At 37.2% G+C, this 9612-nt stretch overlaps 1 pseudogene across 1 annotated transcript; it reads left to right on the top strand.

The window, feature by feature from the left end:
• The first annotated feature begins 2665 nt into the window (after window positions 1-2665).
• LOC149838645 (pentatricopeptide repeat-containing protein At1g56690, mitochondrial pseudogene) lies at window positions 2666-5501 on the top strand (annotated as a pseudogene). Its single transcript, XR_016432249.1, has 2 exons — window positions 2666-3494; window positions 3588-5501. The product of XR_016432249.1 is annotated as a pentatricopeptide repeat-containing protein At1g56690, mitochondrial pseudogene (transcript).
• The last annotated feature ends 4111 nt before the right edge of the window (window positions 5502-9612 follow it).

Genomic DNA, 9612 nt, shown 5'->3' with positions numbered 1-9612 from the left:
TTTAAGACAAAGCTGATTGGTTAAAAAGTGATGCAAAATCTTTATAGTTGCACATAAAATAAATTTATGGCTTTTATGATCTTTTGATGACGAGGAAAACCTGCCTAAACAAAGAAAAAGCTTTGGGTGGGGCTAGGGGTGTCAACTGGTCTGGTTTATGGACCGACCCAAACCAAACCCTATAGGGATATGGTGATAAATAAGAAGACCTGATTAAGACCTGGGTCCGGACCTGAAGGTCCGATTAATAAGTGGATTCGGATATAGTTTGTGAAATTTTATACTAGACTCGGACCCAACTCGAGTTCCAATTAAGACCCACAAATTTTCAATGTAAAAATAATAAAAAATATGGTTTTACTGGGTATGGTCCGAGTTTGGTTCATGTAGTTTTATCGGGTGTATGATTTTTTTATAGTGGACCCGATTAGACCCGAGTCTGGACCGAATACCATACCCCAAAAATCTGTTCCAAGTCTGCTTTCACTTAGGTCTGAACCAAACACGACCGGTTGATACCCCTAAGTGGAGCCCTACAACCACCCTGCTTTAAGTAGCCCACTTCTAAAGAGCCTCTTTACTTGGGGGTGTCCACATGAGCCGGACACCATGTGAGCAATTCTTTAAGGTGTAATTTAAGGGTAATTTACATCTAAAAAGCTTACTTTTAGCCCAAAATCTATCTAAACATGAGATTCACTAGTCAAAAATAAGTTGTTCAGCTTCAAACAATGCCGAGTTTGTGTGGAAGTTCTTAGCTAATTCCTGTCACAAAGATAGAAGTATAACCTGATGTGTGATTGTAAATTTGTTAGAAAATAGAATACAAGGATACATATTTTTAAATTTTTAGTCAATAACAAACTATTTTAATATAAAAAACATATTTTTATTTTAATATAATTAAGATGGTTACAATTTTAAATTTATTAAAAAAATTGTTTGTAGATATCCAGGTCATGTCAACATGTGCCATAGTGTATCCGATTCGTGTCACCAAGGACAACCAAAATGTCTTCAAGATTAAAAATGAAAAAAACCCAAAAAAGTTAGGTCATAGTTATGCGTCCATGCATGCAAACAGTTAAATGCAAAAATAAACCATAGTACATTCAGGGGAAAACATTAGCGACACTCTTGTGAAAAATGTTATTATTATTATTATTGTAAATTAGACCTTTTAGATGTGATCAGCAGGACTACCCTTTGAATCATGTTTTTCCGGCATATATACAGGTCTTTTTAAGAGTTGAAAAATCAACGGCCTAAAATGTACCAAATTGCACCTTTCAAAATTTCATATTTTTAGATTGAGAAAATACAATCCCAATGAGTCTGAGCTAGGGCGGTGCCATGCAACTCCCAACCCGTAAGTGGACTCTCTCTCTCTGACCAAAAAACAGACACTGACACGATGATTACAAATGTGTAAGGAGGCTACAACGGTGGCAGTAGGGGTGGGGTTTTTGAGCGTGATGGTGATTAGTGTTGCTTCTCTCTTTCTCATTGACACCAGCTTATCAGGCGGGTCACAGCCTTCCCTGCCCGATGTTCACCCCCAATGTTCACCAAGTTCAGCAGCACAATGTAGTACCTTAAGGGTATGTTTGGTTAGATCACATGAGATTCACTTCTTAATACACTTTAAAAGTGAATTTTATTTGAACAGTACCTAAAAACAATCAAACATAAAATATATATATATATATATATATATATATATATATATATATATATAATTAAAAAAACAAACATCATAAAAAGTGAATTGAAATAAAACCCAAAAATAATATTTAGAAAGTGAATATTATTTGTGTGAGATTCACTTTATCACAATGTCTCGTGAGATTTCAAATTTTGAAAGTGAATTTCTTTTGAACAGTACTTTCATTTTTCAAAAACACAACCAAATATACCTTTACGTTTCAATGCTCCTTTCAAAAAACATGATTTAGAGTCACTTTATAATTTGCTTGAGATTCATAATTGCATGGGTTTAATGTGATTTTGAATATCAAACAAATTAGAAAAGTGTCTCATTTGCAATGGTAAATGAGATTCACAATATCACAGCTTAACTTTTTAATCAGATTCACTTTCTCATTTAAATGAGAAAGTAAATCAGAATGATACAACCCAACATACCCTAAGTCACCCTTTTAAACCAAACTGGGATTTCTACAAATTCTAATAAACAACAAAGCTCTTTTCTTATTATCCAAAAAGAAAAAGGCTTCTTTTCTTCTTTGTACATCGAGTGGGAACGGACCAGGTACCCAGATTCACTAAGCTCCTTCCAGACCCAATTAACTACATGATTGAATGTGGCTTCAAGATTTTGTGACCCAACCAAACATAATCAAAATGCAATTAATCCATCAAGTTTATTTACTTTAGAAAATTGAATCAATTACAGTGCAAACCTAACCAGGTCACGATCCATAAGGCTCACCCTAATCAAATCCAAACCCGTACCCATTTATAATCATTCATCCATATTTATTCAGTACCCACATCAGGACCGAGTCCGACCCGTTTAGAACCTGAGGTTAAAACGGAAGGATCAATTATCAACTACATCAAGATTGCAGCACTATAGTTCTCATGCTTGATCCTATAGTTCACATATTTTCCTTCTTTGATTCGTGTGCTTTGGTGTACATCTATGCAATTATCGTCGAGGATCGTTTACGTTAAGCCCACGGCGGGGAACTCCTTGCTCTCTTGGTACGCTAGACATGGCAAGATCGAGAGTGCGCGCAAAGTGTTTGATGAAATGCATGAGAGAAGCACGGTTTCATGGAATGCCATGATCAGTGGGTACTTTCAAAATGGGAAGGTTGAAGAAGCCCTCCACCTCTTCGACAGTATGCCTCAGAGGAACACCACCTCTTGGAACGGAATGATTGCTGGTTACGTGATGAGCAGGCGAGTCGGCGATGCCCGCAAAGTGTTCGATGAAATGCCCGAACGGAATGTAGTTTCGTGGACCGCCATGATGAGGGGGTACGTGCAAGAAGGCATGGTTGGTGAAGCGGAGATGCTCTTTCGGGTGATGCCTGAGAGGAATGTCGTCTCGTGGACGGTCTTAATGGGGGGCCTTATTCTGGATGGGCGGATCGATAGTGCCCGCCAACTGTTTGATCAAATGCCTGAGAAGGACGTTGTCGCTCGCACCAACCTTTTATGTGGGTATTGTCAATATGGAAGGCTAAGGGAGGCTCGGGAACTGTTTGACGAAATGCCAAAGCGCAATGTGGTGTCCTGGACGAGCATGATCTCTGGTTATTGTCAGAATGGCATGGTTGATTTAGCTCGAAAGCTGTTTGAGGTCATGCCGCAGAGAAACGAGGTCTCTTGGACGGCTATGCTGACAGGTTATACACAATGTGGCCGGATAGAGGAAGCATCCGAACTGTTTAAGAGAATGCCGGATAAGTCACTTGTCGCCTGTAATGCCATGATCGTGGGTTATGCACAGAACAGGAAGCTCCTTGAGGCACATAATTTGTTTAGTAAGATGGATGAGAAGGACGATGCATCATGGGCGGGTATGATTACTGCCTATTCTCAATGCGGGATGGTGGATATGGCTAGGAGATTGCTTGAAGAGGTAGAGGAGCGTACACCTGCTGTGTGGGGTGCAATGATCAAGGGATGCAGTCGTAATGGATTTGAATTGGAGGCTGTTGATCTGTTTCGGAAAATGCTAGAATCAGGAAGCCGACCAAACCACTCAACCTTTGTTAGCATCTTAAGCGTGTGTGCTGGTCTTGCCATACTTGATCATGGTAGACAGGTCCATGCTGCAATATTGAAGTCTCTGATGGCCTTGGATGTGATTATTGCATCTGCATTGATCACCATGTATATCAAGTGTGGACAACTTGACAAGGCCCATCAAGTCTTCTACCGAGCGGATCATCGAGACATTGTTATGTGGAATTCGATGATCACTGGTTATGCACAGCATGGTCTTGGGGAGGAAGCACTGCAAGTTTATAATGAATTGTGTGCATTGGACACGCTTCCAGATGATATCACCCTTGTGGGGGTCCTGTCTGCGTGCAGCTACACAGGGAGGGTCACGGAAGGTTGGCAGTTGTTTCAATCAATGAGACATAAGTATGGAATTGAGCCAAAGATGGAGCATTATGCATGCATGGTCGACATGCTCAGCAGGGCTGGATGTTTAGATAGAGCAATGGAACTCATTAAAGAGATGCCTGTCGAGGCTGATGCGATAGTGTGGGGTGCTTTGCTTGGGGGATGTAGAACACATTCAAACTTAGAAATGGCAGAAATAGCTGCTAGAAAGCTAATGGAAATTGAACCCAAGAATGCAGGGCCATATGTATTGCTGTCTAACATGCTCGCAGCCAAGGGAAGATGGAAAGATGTTGAAGAACTGAGGAAGGTGATGAAGGAGAGGAATGTACATAAGATGCCTGGATGTAGTTGGATTGAAGTTGACAAGAGAGTTTACGTATTTGCAGGTGGTGAAGGAGAAAAGCAACGCCCTGAGTATGCAATGATTGTTGGGCTGTTGGAGAAGTTGAGTGGGATGTTGAGGGAGGCAGGGTACTGTCCAGATGGGCGGTTTGTCCTCCATGATGTGGATGATGAACAGAAAGAGCATAGCTTGGGTTATCACAGTGAGAAACTGGCTGTAGCTTTTGGGATCTTAAGGGTGCCTCATGACCTGCCAATTCGTGTCATGAAGAACCTCAGGGTTTGTGGGGATTGCCATTCTGCAATCAAGTTGATTTCCAGGATCACCAAGCGAGAGGTAGTATTGAGAGATGCTAACCGGTTTCACCATTTCAAGGATGGTGCATGTTCTTGTCGGGATTACTGGTGAAACTAGCACACATTTCTCTACTCATTCATGACATCTGGAATCAGTTTCCAGTATAATGATTCAAAGTTGCAAGACACTGCCTGGGCCTATCAAAGTACAGAGAAGGATTCCCAGTGATGCAATCATCTCTTGGAGAAGGAATCCCAGTGATACAATCTCCTCTGATAGAAGTTGGTGGGTGTAGAAATACAAATCGCCTTGTGCATGTCATAAAGCAGCACGGCCAGACCATACAGATTGATTGACAATTTTATTCATATAAAGCAATTTCCCGATTGTACAGTTATTGGAGCTACTCCCCTGAAAAATCATGCAACATTTGCTTGGCTAAAGCAGTGACTGGATCCAGGATCACTACCACAAGTTTATTTTACACGGGCTTTGGACCCTCGGTGATTAGCATACATCATAAACTCTGCAGCTCAATCATGTCGGTGATCAAAGTGCATCTGGAAGAAAATGTACCTGTGAAGAGAGACCTTTCTGAATGGACTTAAAAGATTCGATAGGCTTTAAAATACTAGAATCTATCAAGTTATATAGGTCATAGCTATTGTTAGCAAGTGTATTTGCATCGAAAGAATTTGCGAAAAGAAGGGAAAAGATATGTAAGATGTGTATTTAATCATTCTTGTGTTTCAGACATTTTATTTTTGGATGTGCACATGACTAATTTGATGCATCCGTCCAAGCTAGGGCAAGGTTTAGGGAAGTCATTTATTGTTTAAGAGTTGCATTTTATTCCATCGCAGTATGCCTTTCTATGGCCTAATCTTCCCATTGAGCACATAGCTATTCTCAAGCACAAATCACTCCCTGTTCAGCTCACGAGCACCAATTACATGACCACTTAACAAAGGACTTCTAGGGGTGGAGCACTTGTACTTCTATTTAGCCAACAGTATGTTTTGTGCCTCTTCAAAGGTGCTGTTCTTTTTATACCATTTTTTTATTGTATGACAAACCAGACAAGCTCCACCCTGTGGTACAAACAATAAATATTGGAAGAATCCTACAACTGAAAAACGTTAGAACATTCTCTTCAGATGATCAAAAAATCCATAAAAAACACAATGGCACCCCCACTGTTGAAAAAGATATCTTATACTTTGATTAATCATGGTCTGGATACATTGGAATTAATTTATTGCTATTGATATTCGAAGATGATCAATCCTCAATTAACTGCCTCTAAATATGAATCAACATCACTTGTAAAAAGAAAAAAAGGCAGCCAGTGTTTGGCACTGAAAAAGACCCTCTACAAACAGAAACTTGAAAGGGGCTTTATGGTGTCTTACAGAAAATCCAAAAGCAAAATCTGGAGTTCGAGTTTCGGAAAGACAATGGAAAACTTGGAAGCGGGATGCTATGAATGGTTTTCTACATCCCATCGCATATCTAGTATTGTTGAAGTACATCATAAGAATGACAATGACACAGTGGCCTCTGGTCCTCCAATCTGGGGACATTTCAGCTTATATTCCCACTAATGCAATTTTCATTACAGACTTCTTATCTTATTCGCAGATTTATTCAAAGCTGGAATTCATCCAGCTATTAATGTGGGTGTTTCAATCTCCATAGTAGGATCCACAACTCAAATTAAAGCCATGAAACAAGTAGCTGGCAAATCAAATTTTAAATTGGCTCAATTGGCAGACAGTTTGCTTCCAACCTAGATAAAGCTACTTGGAATCAATTGGCAAGAAGTCAACGACTACGGGAGTTGCCCAAACAATCCCAATCATCCCCTCTCGTGGTGGACAAACGTATAGCTACTATTTATACATATACGAATGATATCTTGATCAATTAAAAATTGGACAGGTATGAAATTTTTTTGTTCAGTTGTCTACTTATTTAAGAACGAATAAGCCTTGGTTTCAAAAAATCATATCTTCTACCAAGGTATTCACTGAGCAAGCATAAGCTATTTTGAAGGAGACTATTCAAGAGCATATCGAACTATTTCTACTTTAGGAACAAACATAAAGAAATTGGTCATTTGGTAGTCTCTTAGTTCAACAGAAATTGTTGATATAAGAAATGGCTTTAATTCAAATAATTCCAAATATGTTTCTTGAAATAGCAATCCAAACAAAATAGATGTAAAAAAATTGTGTCCAATAGAATTTGAACCTATACCAAAGGTTTAGAACACCTTTGTCCTATCCATTAGACAATGTACGCTTCTCATTCTCTTCTTTCTTATTCTTCCTTTTCATTCCATGTTTGGAGAAAGCAAAAACAGTCAGATTGTATGTGTCTTAGAGAATAAAAATGCATATTCAAATCAATGATGGATGTATTATGATTCACAGGAATCGAACCCGTATCATTAACTTGGAAGGCTAGGGGTTATAGTCAACATTGATTCATCAGGCTAGGCGTTATATTCAACATTGATTCATCAATTTTAATGTCTCTAATTCAAAACCAAACATGAGACTTTGGTTTCATTATGCTTCTTTATAGAATATGGATAGATTCTCAGATTTAGTGTGTAAAAATGACCTAAACTAAAATATTTGCAATGTATGATATTAGTATGGAAAGAAAATAAGAAAATCATAGCAAAGCAAATCAGAATAAGAAAAATTCAATCCATAACACCTATGTCAGTTTTTATGTCTGATTGTATCTAATCCAAGCTTTCTAGATGATCCCCTTAGAAGAGGGGGGGAGTATTATAAAAATCCTTCTATTATAGTTAGTTCGTTCCCATGAATTCTTAAGAAAAAAAAATCTTATTTCTACCTTGCTGAAACAATATATATGTTGATGGCCCCAGTAAACCGTTGTTGTTTAATAGCTATTTGGCTTCAATTTCCCCTTTACAAAAATCAAAGATCTAGTTACGATTGGAAATACATTTTTGTATCTTCATCCATGGATCTTTTAACTAAATTGAAAAACTAAAAAAAATTATGCTTCACGGTTCCATAATCCCAGTTTTTGGATGCAAATCATGAAAATGTATATTCTTCCCCAATATGGCATTGATAAGAAAAGATTAAACCCCTGTAAGAAATAAAGTTTTTGATCGAAATATGAATATATCAAACCAAAAGAACACTTAACCATTTCAATTGGTAATAGAGCGAATCACACTTTTACCACTAAACTATACTCACTACATTGTGATTATTGTATAGGAATGGCCATTTATCGAATAAGGAGATGAGGTGAGATCAAAATTTTGTGAAAATTAGAGTGCTGGCATGTCCTGTCTCTCGGGATACGTGATGAAATTGGGAAAGAGGATAAATAAGTTAAAAACAAAAAAACCTCGCTCCCTTTGTTTGGTTGTAGAAATCGTTGTTGAGATGTCTAATAGAATGAATGAAGTTGGAATATAAAAATAAGTTTTGTGCAATAATTTATATAGCTAAGTTATAGTTATAGCTCTATTTTTTTTTTGCTCAAGCATTTATTTAAACAAAGCTTGTCTTTTGAGGACTTAGGGAATAGACCTACTATTTTTCCATTCTAGTAAATAAAAAGCAAGGGGAATAACAATATAATAAATTTCTTTCGTATCATAGAAATTGAAATAGCTCTTGTTGATTCAAGAACATATTGAGTTTCAAATTTCTCAGTTTAGGTTAAAATTCATTAAAAAAGAAAGGAATATCAAATACTCAACTACTAAGAGATTAGTCTTTTCCTCAATCTCTTTTCTTGATTTAATTGCTTACACAGACTATAATTGGGCTAAGATTCTAATATCTAACACTCAACTACTAGTTTTTTTTTTTGTTTTTTTAGGAGGCTTCTTAATCTCGTGAAAATGAAAAACAACAACAAACGGTATCATTGTCATCCAAAAAAGCTTAATACAGTGCCATAGCTACCACTACTCTTGAAGTTGTTTGGCTTCAAAGACTTCTTGAAGATATGGGAATTCACTTGAAAGAGCCTTTGAAGTTATGCTATGACAACAAAAATATCATATATATACATAGCAAACAATCGTCTATTTCATAAGCGCACCAAATATATTGAGATGTATTGCTATTATGTTTAAGAAGAATTTTTGAAAAAAATCATCACGCTGAGTAAGTTTGAAAGGAGTGTTAAAATATGTATTTATCTTTTATATATTTTTGTATATATACATGTATTTGTATGTGTATAAATACTCAATATGTATATATGAACCTTATATATATATATATATATATATATATATATATATATATATATATATATATATATATATATATATTGGAATGTATTTAGGTTTGTCTTTTGTGTGTTTATTTTTTTGCATTTTGTATTTTGTATCTTTTTGTCCTTTTGGCGCATTTTTTTATTTTGATATCTAGCCGTTGGGAGCTCATTGCTTGCTCTCTTCTCTCTATTTAAATGGGCATCTTGCCCGTTAGATGGCTCTTCTTGAACTTTATTAATAAAATTTTATTTATTTCATTGTGGTGTTCTCACACTCTCCTCTTGTGTCTTAGTGTTTGAATATTGCCCTTTGTGGCTTTGTATTGGCCATAGTGGCTTGTGTTGTTGTCTCTCTTGTGCTTGTGCACTCTTATGTGTTGAACACACTTAGCTGGTGTGACCCAATTTGCAGGGAACGAGCTCGACTTATTAAAGCTCAAAGAGTGAAATTGAAGAAGCACAACAAGAATGAATGGAAATAGCCACATGAGAGGAATTGGAAGTAAAGAGGGACTTGACTATTACCGTAGTTGGTGCTGTTTACTGGGCCAATTAGGGATGGCAATGGACTGGAG

The sequence above is a fragment of the Nuphar pumila genome, chromosome 5, assembly GCF_984573655.1.
Source record: "Nuphar pumila chromosome 5, dmNupPumi1.hap1.1, whole genome shotgun sequence".
NCBI classification, from domain to species: domain Eukaryota; kingdom Viridiplantae; phylum Streptophyta; class Magnoliopsida; order Nymphaeales; family Nymphaeaceae; genus Nuphar; species Nuphar pumila.
The sequence above is the reverse complement of the archived record's forward strand: the minus strand, read 5'-3'. Positions and strand labels throughout refer to the sequence as shown.